Below are 17,492 nucleotides of genomic sequence, written 5' to 3'. Positions count from 1 at the left end.
CCCAACCCGAGCAAAAAAACTCCTGCCAGCCTACAATCTTCAACATCTCATGTGGTTTCACCCGCACAGCTAGCCATGGGCTAACGGGGAACGCTAGGCTACAAAAGGCGCAAGAAATGAGTGTGTGCCTGTGAGCGCTTATAATTAGAAAATGTTCCACTCACTTGCAATTACAAGGCCCTCCGCAGAGTGTTATTAAAGACTCATTTTGTTTGGTTGTGCCCCTGAAATGGATCCCATGTGGTGTTTGTTTGCCTTTGCTACATGGCTGGCATGGACAGCAGGGTTTGCTACTGCCAGCAAGAAAAGGCCCTGTCAAAATGTTGACCTGAAGATTAGCTTTGTTTAGCACGAAGCGAAAGGGGTCATCACGGGTACAGAGGCTGTCATAGAAAATTACATACAAAAACAATGCAAAATCTTTCTGTCCCTTCACTTTCTAGACACAGCAACACACACTACACAGATTAATTAGTTGTTTCCCTTCTTCTAACACACCACACGCTTCACTGAATCAACTCAAGCTGAGATGTTTTTCCTCATTTACAAGGTCAAAAATGCTAAAACATTCCTGTTTTTAAGACCTTTGTGCCACAGCCATGCAAAAATAATATTTTTTTTACAGTAATTATGTATAGAATAATTACAGAGGGTAGGACTGACCTTGAGGAAACAGACTTTTTTGGTTAGTGTCCATCTAGGAAAAGTAAAAATGTCATATTTCTGTCTGTACCCTGCTCTCAAGTGTATATGGTTAAGATCGCGGTAAAGACACAAGCGCTTTATCTTTGAAATACTCTACCTTTCAACAGTGGCAAATTGGAGGAATTTGTTCCATAATTCCACTTTAATTGTACCCTTACCTATACATTTTAGTAAGATATTGATAGAAAAACAGTTAACCCGTCACTCCTCCCTTAGTTTATTGTGTAAAAGAACTGAAAAGTATTGTCAGTCATTAATATAAGGCAAAATAATAATAATAATCTGAAAAGTTTTACTTTTTCCATTTTTTTTAAAGCCTTTAAAGTTATTTCAGGATCAAAATTTTGCATCACACCAGTGTACCAAGGAACATTTTTCAGCAAATGAATAGAGAATCACTGAGAGCAGCCTTTATTTTTCCTCAATTATTTATTATTTTTCCTGGTAAACAAAATGTCCACAGATGCTAAGAGAGAGGAATAAAACCTATGACTTCCTTGTAGAATACAACACAGATTTTTAATTTGTTTGTCTGATTAATTGAAAGATTATTTTTTATTGTATTTATTTATTGGGACAGTGTACAGTTTTTAACATAAATGTACTGCACCGGAGTTAGCTCAAAAGCTAATTTACATCTGCAGTCCCCCACAATCAAAACATACAACAGCACAACAACAAAGAGTACAAAGCAAAAAACACACAGAACACATTATACAAAATACAAAATACAAAGCTACACACAATTACTTAGTTTAGCTGCTGAGTTTAGGGTTTTAACATAACAAAATTATCTCAGAAGTGCATTATAACCAAGCTTAAAACATATATAAGATGACATTTTAAAGACATGAGTGATAACTGGCTCGATGTGAAAGTGTCATTACTGATAGACATTCGTCAAAGCATCAGAATTGGAATACTTTACTGTCCTATTTCATTGTTTCCTATTATTTGATCCATCCAATGTGTCACCATGTGGTTCCTGTGAGAGTATAAGAGTTAGTTAGGGTGAGGGTTGGGGAATTAGGGTTAAGATCATGGTTTGAGGTTCATTCCTGCATTAAACCCCAGCAGTATGTCAGTTATGAGGTTTGTCACAACAAATCAAATGTACCAAGATCACAACATTACACCTTGTCTACACTGGCCGCACAGCGAAAGCAGCAGCGTTCAGATATAGTCCTGCTGTGGGCTCAGACTATTTGGCAGCACTCACAGCCCAAAACATACTCACTGTAGTTACATGCAAAGTCGGAAGAAACTCGAAGACTAAAAAGATGTTCCAGTCACAGCTACAGGCATAAAGCTCAATTGACACATGAGCTGCTACGTGGCCGGACACTGACTGATTTGATTCAGATTGAAATAGAAATGTATCTGTTTGGTCTTATGTGCTTGAGATGACTGAAAAACGTGGCTATCCTTTTAGTCTAAAGAGGAGTACACCACAAAAAAAAAAACTCAACCATCTATGCTGATCACCACCACAAATTGCAACATGGCCACTTGATTGCCCAATCACATTCTGCTTTTGGGCCTATTGCGCATAAATCTGTCACTTTTCGTTCAGTCTTTTGCGAAGCCTCTATCTGACCCACGGAGCAGCCCAGTGCTCTGACATTTATACACCCTGTGTGCCTGTCAGCAGTCACAGCTTAATCCAGGAAGGTGATAATGGAGCCTCCAGCTCTCAGCTCTGCGAAAGGAATCACCATAAAGTGTTTCCTTCTGGGGCAGAGAAAATACATGGCTACGGATCCTATCATTTCCCCTCCTATTTAATCACTTCAGCAGAGCAATCTGTCTTTCATTAACTCACACACACTTGTTTATTATAGAATATATCTGGAGTTAAGACATCAAACAGGATTTGGGATTACCAAAAAAACTGGGCTGCCTTGCTGAGTAGGTGATGGCAAAATTAATTTCAACAGGTTGTAAACTTTAACGCTGTGGCATTACTAGATATGCATCATGTGGTTTTCATTTTCTGATTTCAATTATGGATAATAACCTGGGTGCAAATTGTGCAGGATCTATATACTGAACTTTTTATATAGAATTTACTCACTAGAGGGTGCTATGTGACAATATAATGGTGAGTAAAAAGGTTTTGGTCTCTCCTATTTTGCCTTCGGTAATGTCTTCATCACTGAAAGAGGTCTCAGAAGAAATTTGTCCTTTCTTTATTCATCCTTAGCTGTAATTCCACACACACTGATTTGACGCAGATGTTCTACTTGCTGTTGAACATCCTGACCCCTCTCCTTAAGGGACTAATTACACTGCATAATAGTCATCTAACATTGTTGTCTGCTGTGTTGATGGTTCTCTGTCCAGTAGCAGCAGCAGCAGCAGCAGCAGCAGCAGCAGCATCTGTTTTCTTACTCTACACTTGCCATCGAGGGTCACGGTCCGCACATGTTAGATTGTTTTCTCCAACTGTGGACCTTCACAGGGCAGTGGGAAAGAATGAGTCAGAACAGTGGTAGAAGAAGGGAGATGGTGGGGCTCCAAAGTTTCTGTATGCGTGAGTATACAGTATGGGTGTGTGCATTAAAAAAACCTTTGAAGTGAAGAGACTTCTACCACAATTTTGTTTATTTTTTATGAGCCTATTTTTAAATCTTCATTCAACTGGGTACAACCACAGTCTAATCTTCTGGCATCTAAGCAGCTGCATTGGAGCAGTTGGGGTCAAGGGCACATCAGAGGTGGTAATGATGGAGGGAAAGGTGCTACTCTTTCATTATCCCCACCCAGATGTATCATATTGGTAGATTCTTGCAACCTTTGCAAATACCTTTAACCTGAAGCGTGGCATCGTGTCACAATTGTATTATCATATTATAGTCTCATGACAAAACCAAAACTGACCATGAATTAATAATTTTGACAAGTACTGTCTGTGTAGCAGCTTAGTATCTCATGCTTCCTCTATACCGTGGAGCTATTCTCCTATAGCAGGAAATCTAATTCCAATCCACAGAGTTGTTTCAGAATAAGCTATGGGCTGAGCCCAAGATAGGTCTGAGTGCGTGGTCAGACCATAAAGTGGCACGGTAAAATGAGCGTCAAAGTGAATTAGCTGAGACTGGTAGCTTTGTGACTCAACAGAGCAGCGTTGTATAGAATTAAATGGTGTGACACACCTAACATGACAGATTCCTCCATCTAGACATTACAATTTTCTTCATCTCCTCAAAAGGGCAGCAACCGTCAAGATATTTTGCTGTTGGTTAATGGTGGTACACCTCATCTCCATGAGTAAATTCAGTGATTGTGTATTGATTTTTCTTTGAAATTTAGCTGTTATAAATGCTGATGTGAGTCTCTGTTTACAGGCTGTGACGAGCAGCAGATCTCCAGATATCTAGAATGCTGCCACTGTCATTTAGGTGTTTTAAATTAGGTCTACCTACAAGCATCAAAGACCTAAGTGGGACTTGCAGTCTACAAAATACAAATGTGGTCGCTCAGTTAATAAAACTGGTGAAGACATTAATGCCAAAACCCCGGATTGGTGACATTTTTGTCTCAATGTTTGCTGCTTAGGGTAAAGGTTGAATATACTTCTCTTTTTAACCTTGGTTATGTGAAATACAGATGTGTTCTCGGCTCTGTGGTACTATGATGTACTGGAGAAGTAATACTGCACTGATCCTATGATAGCAAATTCCTTTATCACCAAAACACCACAAGTGATACCAAATGTAAAAGGGAACGGGTATTAGCATGGAAATGGATAATACTCCCTCCCTCTGCGCTCTGCTGCATCTCACACACACACATATACACAAAGATACCACCATGATCTCTACCTCCCCACTTCTCCTCTTGTTCTCCCCACCAGTCTGCCCCCCTACCTGGGTCTTATTTTCATTGCCAGGCATGGCCAGTGGCCTCCGCTTTCATTAACAGCTCACTGCTGTGAAAACATGGAGAGACGAGAGCTAAACTCTATGTGGGACCCTGATGATGCTGCTATGTTGGACAAAAGACACATGACATATCAGGAGAATAAAGGGTTTAAGATTTAAGATGTAAATGATGAATTTGTGGGCCATTTTTCACCTATTTTAAGAATTTATTTTCCTTTTATTTAGTTTCCTTCCTCTTTCCACACTGAAGAAGGCACAGCCAAAACGTCTGTGGATTTTATTCCCTCCTGTGCTCAAGTTTGACAAAGAAAACTAAATAAAAGGACCAATCTAACCGATTTGGGTGTGCAAACCCTTTACTGTGCTTTGAACTTTGACTTCAGTCGTGTGCACCCCAATCCCCTTTTTGTTTTTGACATGTAAACCTGATGCTTCACTGGCTTTTCATGATGGAAAAGCCTCAGACTGTACATATGTGACCTGAACCAGGCCAGCACAAACACCAAAGATCCTGACAGTAACAAGACTGCTGGGGCATCTCTCAAGCCTTCTTCTGCTCTACAAGTTTATGATTTCTTCCTCGGTTTCCATCTTTCAAGATTTCCATCTTTCTCAGCTTTCGGTCCCTTTAATCTTATGTTGACATCTCTGCTTCTTCTTCCCCGTCTGTCGCTTCTCTAAATCTTCTCTAAAATCGAGAGTATACAGCTTTGCACGCTGGCAGCACCAAATGGCAGCGAGAAGAGAAAAAATGTTTGGAAATTTCAGTAATTTCAGTACCCAGATATCCTGTAATGGGCATAATGACAGTGAACTGTACACACCTTACTCATAAGACATACTCTAAAATGGGCACAGACGGCGGATGTGCACATGGGTTATTTGATTATTTGGTGAATGTGGACATGTGCACTAGAAATCCAAATGGTAATGATGATGCAGTTTGCAGACATGATATGGGAAGTATTTATTTGCCCAAAGTGCTCTACTCCCATTCCGCTGTCTTTCTCTTCCTGAACTCTGTGTCTCTTTTGTTGTCTCTTCTACCCCATCTTTCTCTTATCATTCCTCCCTCTATAACTGCTTCTCACCTCCCCGCTAATCTCTCTGCAAGGGAGCCAAATTAGTTCATTGAAGCCTCCATAATGCTCAGAAGAGGAATCCCTCTATTTGGCTGTTCAGTATGAGCTACGAGAGCACACGGCAGGATTCTCCACAGTCACACTCCTCAAGAACCTCCCAGGAGAGACAAACCAATCAGCCTGGAGCTGCAGGACTTGGTATGAAACCCACCAGATCAGCAAGGAACTCAGGGTTTTGCCTGCTGGGAGTACAGGGAGCTTTAAGGTGGGATGGAAGCTGGTTTTAGATGGAATTGGTCTTGCTGGGCCCATCATGTTGGACCTTGTGTTGGGTCTAAATAGAAAGGTAGCTGTTGAACACGTATACACTGCAACAAAACTCTTTCATGTCCAAATGAAAAAGACTAAATGTGGTTTTGGAAGAGAGCATCAGAAGCAGATAAGCAGAATCTTGCTCTATCCCTTGGGAACGCATCTTATTTTAAATGTAGCCATAAATACTTTGAGTATCGGTGTGAAGCTTAGCAGCATGACAAACTGGTTTGAGGAAATGAGAGCTCAGAATGATACGCCTTCAAAATGGTTTGAGGTAATTACATCAAATCAAATTATAGATGGATCTTCATACCATAGACAGTGTCACAGATGAAATACAATACAGCTCCCCCCTTTTTTTTTTAAAATCACATTTCATTATTCATAGCCTGTGGGAAAACACAGTGGATTTCCTCTAAGAATAACTGTTACTTTACAATCTTAGTTTAAGAAACTAAAACTTTGCTTTTGTTGCTCAGAAAATACATTTTAAATTTTGATAAGCTTCTTTTCTGAGCGACACAATGCAACACTCTCCTTATTGTTTCTATATGTTTCGGTTCTTGCTTCCAGTCTCACCAAAAGAGGAATACTGTAAATGGCATATAAAGAAAAACAACGGCAGGTGTAGAGCTCAAACACCTGTCTGTTTGCCTGGGACGCCCTTTCCATCATGGCAGGTCCTCTTTCAGTGACGGCTGGTGATCAGGTGAACTGCAAAACACCCAATTGTTCATTAATAACCTTGTTCCTGGGCGATCAATTATCCATTTAGCCTTTTGGCAAGATTACTCCCCTTAGTGTCGATAAAGCCCTGTAATTAAAGTCGACTCACCTGTCCCGCACAGGACAGGTTTTAATGGCAAGGGATTTATTCTAAAGTAGGAGCTAAAATGACAGCACTGCAGCTTTTTTTTCCTCTTCAAACTGTGTAAGACTAAGACTACTTTAAAAGATATGGCAGTTAATACATACTATGGTGGTGTTTTACTCATGACCACAGGATGGGGCTATTAGTGCCATGATTAAGTATGTCATGCAGATTCTCATGGAGAACTTGTGTACCAAGTTTCATTTTATTAAAGACAACAGAATTGCAGAAATATCATATTATAATGCTACTTTACTGTGGGCAGAATTATATCAAATGTTACACACTTGTGCTGTGTGGCTTTATGTACAAAATTCCCAAATTTGGTTGCGGTTCTATGCAGGTCGGTTATTATGAAGAGTTTTGTGTTCTCTGGGTTTTGGGTTTTTTGCTGCGTTCCCTCCTATGTTCCTGTGCTTACTTTGCCCATCTGCACACCTGCCCTGAATCTAGCATTGTTAGCCCTATCCTGCCCTGCGTTTACCCACACCTGCCCTGTATCATAAATAAACCTTTGAAGAAGAATAGTATGAATGCTTGTCAGCATGATTTAACATTAAGAACATTTGGGCGGTATATTTTGAGAAGCACGTACTTCTCAGGGCACGCAGGAAAGTAAAATTAAACTCACCGTGTAATTTGGAGCATCAGAATAACAAATCCGGCTCCGTTCTCAGAAATGTTGACTTGCCACTGAAGCAAGACTGATTTCAAAACTGAAATTCAAGTCCAATGCCTTTCGCATTTCATCAGAATAAAATTCACTTCAGGAAAACAATTTGAGCAAAAGCTCCAAATAATTAAGATTGGTCAATAAGTCAGAAAGAATCTCAAAGAAGAGAACACAGGCTTAATGAAAAAAGTATATATGAGAAAAGCAAGGGCATATAGCACAATTCAAATTGATTAGAAATGTAGTGTATTTTGACAATGCTACCAAGCAGAGCAAAAAGGATCTCACCTATTGATTTGCTGGATGAAGATGGGTAAAACAATCATCCTCCACTGTCCAGACACACATGTGCCAACTCTACTGTTGTAGAGAGATGCTGCCAGCTGCTGCTACAATAGTGTGACTTAATCACACTAATTATCAGCCTTGACCTACAGTATTACAAAGACAACATGCTGACACTCACACAGTTTAGACATGGGGATGAAAGGATTGTTTTTAGTACAATCCCAAAAGGTAAGAGACATTACAGCACCGTAATGTAAAGCTTCCCATTCTCTTTAACTCAGTATCTATTGATCACTGTCTGCCTCTCACCCCTCGTCTCCCTTTGCCTCCCCTCCCTCATTTGGTGACCCTCTAGTGTTCTGTTCATTTTCTTATATGAATAGATAATGGGCAAAAGGCAAATCTCTTCATTTGCATGTAATATAATTTAAAGATTTAAATTAAATTGAATTAAATTAAAACCTAAAGGATTTTGGGTCGAAGACACGATTGACGAGATAGGAAACAAGAAAAATGAAATATTTCTGCAACCCTTTCTGCCTTTTTACAATTATTAACTGTTTTACTGTAAAAATAAAGGTTTACTTGTGAGGAAGCTTTGCCAGAGTGTCAAGGAAGATGATAAAGGACAGACTTAGAGACGACCAAATGAAATCAAGCATAATCAAACTTACCTTAACACAGCTACGCAGACATCCTCTTTTGTTTCTGCTCTTTCTCAAACCAACAACTCTCTCCCCTTAAGTAGGCCCTGCAATCTATCCAAGCAGAACCATATTTCTATCAGGGGTGTCCTTTCCCTTGCACCAACAACTGGTATATGACAATGTCACTTGTATCAGTTAACATCGTTTACACACACATCAACAACAGAAAAGTCTTTACCATAAATCAAAATGAGTACAAATAAGATAAACACAAAATCAAACATTTAACTTATAAAATAAATGCCCCTATACTTGTTCTAACCATGACATCACTGGTGATGTCAGCAAGATGCCCCTGCTCTGCCTTGCAGCCAATTTTTTCCCAGTGGCCACTTGTGGTATTGCAGCAAAAAATCCCCCTGCAGCCCAAATATAGACCACCATTGTAAAAGAGATGTCTGTAAAACTGTTGACAGAACACCACGAACTTCAAACATCGTCAATTATGACTCTTTCCATTATGAACTTTTGATCTATGGAGGTTTTATATTTGTAAAACTTTCCTTGAGCCAAGAAAAGCGATTTAAAAATCTGTGACATCATGACAATGTAAAGTCTATCGGCCGAGCAGTAACTCGCCATTGGGGCAAACACTACTGCGTGTATTCAGTGGGTCGCACATTACGGAAGCAAACCCGGAAGCTAGAGACTTTTTTCATCAAATAAATTGTTTTGTCCAATCAACAGTCTCAAACCCCAAGATATTCAATTCACAGTGATATTAAAACATAGAGAAAGCAATCACACAATGAGTTTATTAGAGGGGCAGCTCAGGTTGGGCGGTTTGGCAACAAAGTGAGAGAGGTAGAGTATTGAGATGGTCTGAACACGTGCGGAGGACAGATGATGGTCATATTTGGAGAAAGACGCTGAAGATGGAGCAAACAGGCAAGAGTAAAAGAGGAAGGCAAAAGAGAAGGTCGTTGGATATGGTGAGGAAAGACATGCAGGTGGTTGGTGCAACAGAGGAAGATGCAGAGGACAGGAAGAGATGGAAACGGATGATCTGCTGTGGCGACCCCTAACATGGACAGTCGAAAGAAGACGATAACCCTCCCTGTGCACATATTTGAGGTTGGAATGCACTGCAAACAAGTCAGAGCGGATCATTTCCCTTCAAAGATCAGACACTGTGACTGCTCTTCCAAACTCGCAAACTTACTTTTTAGTGCATAAATCCCTCTTCATTTTTACAGAGAGTGTTTCTTTGCTGGGCCGCGATGGATAAAAACATAACGGTGGTCACATGTATGTTCGTACTCATGACACATGACTCCCAGGACAAAGATACCTACTTGATTTGGTTAACTCAGAGTCCTGAAGCCTCATTTTCACTTGTGCTGAAACTTTGTGCAAAACGAGCATGTCTATTTTGTCCCTCAGCTTTTACAGGACGGGATCGTGTAATTTCATCATCTCAGGTGCTTGTAAGGCCATACACAATTTGGCTCCACCATATATCAGTGAGTTTTTGATCCTCTGTCAGTCCACTACATCCCCAGAACAAATTCACTTGATTGTTCCCTGCTCAGAGTTTACACTAAGATCTGTGGCTACCGAGGTTTTGCTGTTCTTGGCTCTCTGGATTGAGCGAACATATTGTCTCCCCCTGCAGTTCAGGTCAGATGACTCTATTGAATATCTCGTTTGAAATCTCATTTGAACTCCTTAAGGCATTTTGTAGATTCTCTCATTTTCCTTGATTTGTTTAAAACTCTTGCCAATTTTTTTTTCTCAGACAACATTTACTCAAATACATTTTCTCTCTTTTTTGTTTGTCTTTTTTTATATGTGCTTCTTCATCTGTAGCCATGCTCTATAACCCAGATACTTAAATGCTAAAAGTAATCATACTGTAATATATTGCAAATATCTAGGAGATTGTACATAACATTACTAATAAATGAACACCTTTTGTAGAAAGAAAAATGGCAAAATGTGTTTAGACAGTCAATGTATCTATCAGAATGACAGACCTAATTCATCATGATCAGTAACTGTGCAGGGATTCACGGGCTGCCGTACGCATAACAAATACAGACACAATAGATTCCTCATCCTGACTGCTGTGTTTGGCCCTGACAAGCTGCGTGGTGAGTGTCCAGCTGACAGTCGTGTATGAGCTGTAGACACAAAGTGAGGACAGAGACAGGCCAGGCCCAACGGAGTCAGTCCCAGGCGCCACCACGCTCACAGAGATGGATTCCCATGTCATGCTCCATTTGTTGAAGGAGGGTTATGATTTGGCAGCCTTTCAGGACAGCAAGAGGACCGCTGGCACTGGACTCCAGGCTCGCTAACCACAACTCTGCCAGCGCCGGGCCCAGGCCTTCACTCAGTTAGTTATTACTCTGGCACCGCTGTCGTCATGCCAACAGGCCATGAGACATATTAGGTCTCCTGAAAAGGCTGTTTATGAAGATCACAGGGAGTGATAAAAACACTGCACTTATCTGGTTATATAACAGTTTTGGCATGTAGATGCAATATGACAATCAAATCTCCCAAATGATCTACAGTCAAAAACATGTAGCAGAGAGATTTTGGCAGTGAGGGACAAACATACAAGATGTTTTTTAACGTCTGCGCAGCACAAATAATGCAGATGTCTTTCTGTGCACATTGGGTTTATTGAGTAATAAACCTTCAGGTCAACATCAATGTTTACATTTACAAAGAGTCATTGCAGAAGTTCCACCTTCATCCTGTTGATTTAATTGGATGACAGAGAGTGAATCATTTAATACACTCCTCTTAACAGTAGTACAAGCAGCACACAAAACCTTTTTATTGTGAAATAGCTTATCCCAATATGATGTAAAGAAACATTCCTTGTGTGTTTAAACTGTTCAAAGCACAAAGTCAGATTAATATTTAGATTTATTCAAGACTAATGTTAAAACTGCATGGAATTACAAACAATATATGCAATAACAACAAAAAGATGGCACATGGCAGGAACAAGGTGCAACACATATTGCTTGAACAAAGGTAAATTATTCTCTGAACCTAAGCATAGATGGACAGTTAAAATAATTGAACCATACACAGTACTTGACCCCAAGACAATTGTCATTACAAAGGTCACATATTATTTTCCAATCATATCTCTCAGTAATGTTTGGGATTCTGGTGGTGAAGGCCCTTAAATTGCAAAAACCCTCTGTAATTTATATTTTCATTCAATAAAAGCTTCTCTAATTCAATCCAGCTTCTGTATTTTTTGGATGTGAAGACGATGGCAATCGGTACAATGGAACTACTTTCTGCCTCTGCTCATTAGTTAGATACAACCAGTTAATGTCACCGCTGAGCCAGAAATAAGACAAACCACAATCATTACAATTTGCGTAAGCTGTCAAAGCCACGGTGACACACATACACCAGAATTATGCAGATTAAGCAAATATTCAGCTGACATAGTTTCTTTACTTCTGAACAGCCTACCCCAGTGTTTAATTTTGCTTGCAACACATAATGGACGTCTTTGTAGCTCCCTAGAGACCATATTATTACAGGTTGTCAATTCTGACTATTTGGTCTCTAAGATTAATCCGTGACTAAAAGTTCAAACCTCCAAACTGTATATTCAGCCCCAGAGGTTGGCATCATGACATTAGAAAGCTTTTATCAAAACATTAATTTCCATCCAGCTCCTCTGCTTCTGCTGCAGCTGTTTGTTTTAAAGGAAGAAGCGGAAAGTGTTGCTCTAAGTGTGCTGTTCCGCTGTCCAGGACTCTTGATGGTTGGCTGAGTTAACAAATGTGTCTTCGGATGGCAGGAGACACTTAAGATAAACCTGGCCTCGGTGTAGTTCCTGTGCCATCTACGTTGCATACAGTACACAGGAAGTAGCCTGGTTTATGTCCTTTTCAGTGAGTACCCAGTTTAGGAATGGCAACATGGAGGAAGTGCTTGGTTGTGTTTACATAATCCAGGTGACAAATGGCTAAGAGAATGTACATAAGAACATTAGGGATGAAGAGGGTGTAATGAGTCATCCTCTACCAGTGACTGTATGCCAGGTTAAGCTTCAGGAAGCCAAAGGACGGATGCAGGAGATAATGAGACTTGGATACATGGATAATTTCAATAATGGACTGCAACTACCTGTATAGGAAAACGTGTAGACTCTTGGAAAAGTTCTGTATTTCCTTCAGACCTGATTCAAAAATTATTTGATTAACACGATTAAAAGGATCATATCAGTTTTGCAGGTTTTAAAATGTACTTAACATCACAACTTACCATTTTGTTTTGTTTTTAAGACTCTTAGAATGTATTTTTCCTAATGTTCCTGGTAGCCATTGGTTTTCATTCATTTCCGTACAGTATGGAAATCTATTAGTGGACTTTCAAAACTTGTTGGAGTTGTGTAATCCATCACAGTGACCATCAAGTCTGGATCAGACTCACTGTACAGACAATAAATGGCACTTTGCTGTACAACTATCTACTACTCTATTTCAGGACAGACAGTGTTAGAGTCAGCTGTGGCTTGAAGGCATGACAGCAGCCTGAACCAAACACAGACTGTTTATGGTGCTGGCAATCAGGCATTAAGCAGAAACACTGGAAGTTTATTACTGTAGGTTAGCAAAGAAGTCATTGTCATTGAATCTGTTGTTGATTTAAAGGTTTTTTTTAAAGGTGCAATCTTAAAAATAACCATTTTAGTTCAACCCTCTCTTTGGTGCAAAGTGCTTACTGGTACACAGAAATGGAGGAGATCACCTGTCAATCAGTCTTGTAATGGTTTCTTTAGATTATATTTTCTTTGGGTGGCACTTAATCTTATTTTGCTATTAAGACTATTCTTATTCTCAATTTTCTTCTTTCATTTTGTGTAATTATTTACAGCTTTTAAAGATTCTAAAATCATAAAAAAAAGTTAAAGAGAGGAAAACAACTCTAAACTATCATCATGTATCAGTATGTATTGTGTTCAATACATTCATACAGTATAAACATACAGTTCACCAGAGGAAGAGCAGTAAAGGTATAACTATCTAAGTCAAAAATCAATTAATCAGTGAAAAGTCCATCCACAGTAGGTGTGTATGTGTATAACTGTTGTAAATGTGTATGGAAGCCGTGTACTGTTAAAATGCTGATGTTTTTTCTTTTACTATGCAGTATATAGGATTTTATCTTCTGTGGAACTGCAGGACAGAGTCCAGAACAAATTTCCCTACAGGGACATTAAACTATATCTCATCTTATCTTATCTCATCTTATCAAAACATTTCCAAACACACCACTCTTGACTACTGATCAAAATATAAAATGTACTACTTCCTGTGAAAGGTATTTCCTGTGGAAAATTACACACTGGGTGACTTTCTAGCTGAAGTATCTATTGTTTTGTATTAGTCATTGGATTGAAATCAGTGAAACAGCCATTTATCCCGATGAAATCCAATATGACTGTACAAACAGTGTCATCCAACTGCTTCCATACAGCTGAATGTACAGTGCTGACAGTCATGCATTTACTAGTAATCAAATCACTCCATGTGAATCAATGAAACAGGGATGAGGTCAAAGGGGAATTCTTCTGCCACATAGTTGGCCCACACAAGCAGCATTACTGACACACACACACACACACACACACACACACACACACACACACACACACACACACGCAGCACCCTCATGCACAAAAGACTGACATACAGTCAAATGTCATGCCAAACAGACATGGACACACACAGAAGCACACAAACAGAGGGTACACTGAGCAATAAATATCTACACACCCACACATCTCTTGAGCAGCAGCAGCAGCTGCTCGAGAGATGTGGTGTGTGTGTGTGTGTGTGTGTGTATGCGTGTGTCCACAATGCTCTCCGCATTTCTCCCATTTCCCAATATTAGCGCAGAGCGGGAAGTCCATCTGTTAATAATGCACTCAGCAAATGAGCGATGGCCACCGCTCGACATCCAATACGCAGGAAATGTGAACAGCTGCCGTATGTTGAAGAGGTGCTTTCACCACACGGACGTGTTGGGGGGCTCCTCCTTCCTCTCAGCCTGTTCTGGTAATATTAGGCTGTCTGTTGCTGTGGCTGGACACACACCGAGGAACACATGCAGGAATCCAGGCCCGTGCTGACATATGGGACTCACAAAAACAGGCATGTATAGATTAAAAGATCAAATTCTATCCATATCTTTACCATCATGGTCTTAATACAAGGCTCCAAAGTGTACACTCTCACTTTTAACATCACTTAAAATAAGATTCTGAGATACATTAAGTCCTCCACTTGGGGTGGGGGGTCAGGGGGAGTGTCAACTCACTCAGTATTATTGAGAGGAGTGACATCTATTAATCTGCAATAGGTGAGATTTTTATATTGTGGTTGAGATTTTTATGTCTGCCATTATATCCCATCTTTACTGTTTGCGGTGGTTCCCCAACAAGTCTAGATGGTCCACATTTTTTCTTTATCTAACAAGAGTTTATTTCACAAAATAAATAAAACAGAATGTAATTGGGGCTAAATACTCAACGAAATGATAACAAAACAGGCACTGATAAAGTGCAAGGACCCAAAACCCATTGTAATATCAATTAAATCTAATTCCAGCTTCAAAAACAAAAACAGGAAACAACTTACCAAAAAGGATAAAGATAAGAAAAGATTCAAGCCAGAGTAGCTTGTTATGTTAGGGTCCTATTAAAATACATATACATCCATGATTTTTAAGTAAGATTAATTGAGAATAAATAAATGCATGAATTTAAAAAAACTTGGTTTTGGTCCAAGCCTCCAGGAACGGCAGTGCAGCAATTTTCATGCTTACAGTGTTAATCAGTGTGATGCACTTGGTTCCAGAAAGACTTCTCGAAACGTTTAAGTGTTTTTCAGTACATTGCTTTGGTTTTACAGCTGTGTTTGGACACTATCACCACTTTCATCAATGCTGTTTTTATCAATTCCTTTTCCAGCAGCGGGCAGCTGTTTTCAGGGAAAAGGTTCTGATGAACCAATTGTGTCTTGAAGTGCCTGCGTATAACTAAACAGTAGACAATGTTAGCAACTACAACTTGTGAGCATTGTGGGGCATTCAGCGGCTAAAGGGTAAAGGGCCAGATATGTTCCTACGAGTTGACGGAGATCAAAACAGAGGTGAAAGGAAAGTGAATATTAGACTTTCATTATATACACTGTTATGGAATTTTCCATCTTTAGGGGGTACAAACTGGGTTACACTGGGTCGAGTCTGGGCCTTGAGGTCACACTGTAATTCTTACGCAGGAAGGGGACATATTCTCCTCTCCTTGAGACTCCAGCTGTCTGTGATGTTTTGGGGAAAGCAGAAACCTCTCTGATAGAGGGAAAATCAGCATTGCCATGGTCACCGAGGTCGGAGGAGGCTTTCCTAGACAACAGAGATGGGTGGATGCGTAGATTCTATTGACACAGTCAGACATTCAAACCAAAACTGCTGAAGTTCCACGCAACGTGACCTAAACTGACATGGGTAAAATGCAGTTCCTTGTTTAGAGACTTGTGAACCAATTAGACTAATTTTTCATATTGTAGGTTGATAAAGACTAGGACTCACTAGGACCTTCAGAGGACAGAACGGAAAGACACAGCATCTGAGTTGCAGATGACTTCGATGTTCGATATTTCAGTTCTCCTTGGCCAAGTACTTCAATAAACATTTTCAGCTTTAAGACATCAAAGACTCGTGTGCGCTTTTCTCCACTGAGTTGCTGACCATCGCTCAAAATATCCACAACATACACGACTCCAGATAAATAATAATGTTGCTCTGTGTCTGCTGCATGTGTGAGTAGACAAAGGTTTGCTAATCCATTCCTCAAAAGCACTTTATAAGGTGATAAAATGTCATTGTTGTGTTTTCAGCTTGCTGTGCTGCCCCCAAGTGGCCCAAAAATATTCATGAAGATTCAAAAAAGATGGCAAGATGGTGATACTTTCATTAACCACCCAGAATGCAACCTACTAGTTGGGAAGCTCTGCTGTCCAAATCACCCAAATTAAGTTTTGGTGCCTGTATTCACTTAACCATCTGAAGGAAGCGGTGAGGATATTGCAACCCTTTCCCTAAACAGCAGCAAGTCCTCCATTCAGAAACAGGTGAATTGCTCAACATTACATTATTTCTTCACTCGTTCGTTTGGTGTGCTTTGGTATTTATGCATCACAGAGCAGCCAGGTCGGTAAACATTAGTGGGCTGTGGCAGTTTACTGACAACATGGCAGGATTTCCCGAAACTCCTTACACATTCAGTACATACACACCACCTACTCTGCCGTGAAAGGGCAGTGTGAATTCCACACCTGATCTCATACTCCCCCACTACACACACGCACAGTCACATACCACAGTTACAGTTTTTTTCCAATTGCTAAACACTAAAATGACACATAAAGCACAATTACTGAAACTGACACTCAGAGAGGAAAACCTCAGCTCAACCCTCCAAAACTCTAAACAAATTTTCTGCTTTGCACCCATTTTGCAATTCAACGTGGCACTTTTTGCAACACACTGCCCACAGTTCTCTACTTAAGACACATGACTCTGACATTAAATCACTTGTTGTCATTTCAAAACACTGCCATCAAAATGCAACACCCATGGACCAGTTGGCCAATATACTCGCCACCTGGCCAAAAATCGAATTGCTTAATTGTCGACTCATCAATCAGGATGGAAGCACTATAAAAAGACCACCAGTGAGTACCTTTTTACAGCAACAATGGAAGCCAACATAGCTGTGAGAGGAAGAGCTAGAGGGAGGGTGAGACCATGTTATCAACCATGCGTTGACAATGAGAGAGTTGAGTTACTGTTGCCTCTGTCATCCAGACATTTAGATTTGAGAGCATGTACACAACCAAAATTTCAATCACTCTATGTAATTCAGGACTCCACAAATCATACTGTATTCATATTCTTGTGTGACACCTATTTACTTCA

The sequence above is a fragment of the Thunnus maccoyii genome, chromosome 12 (genome assembly GCF_910596095.1).
Source record: "Thunnus maccoyii chromosome 12, fThuMac1.1, whole genome shotgun sequence".
Taxonomy (NCBI): Eukaryota; Metazoa; Chordata; class Actinopteri; order Scombriformes; family Scombridae; genus Thunnus; species Thunnus maccoyii.
Note: the sequence above shows the minus strand (reverse complement) of the source record.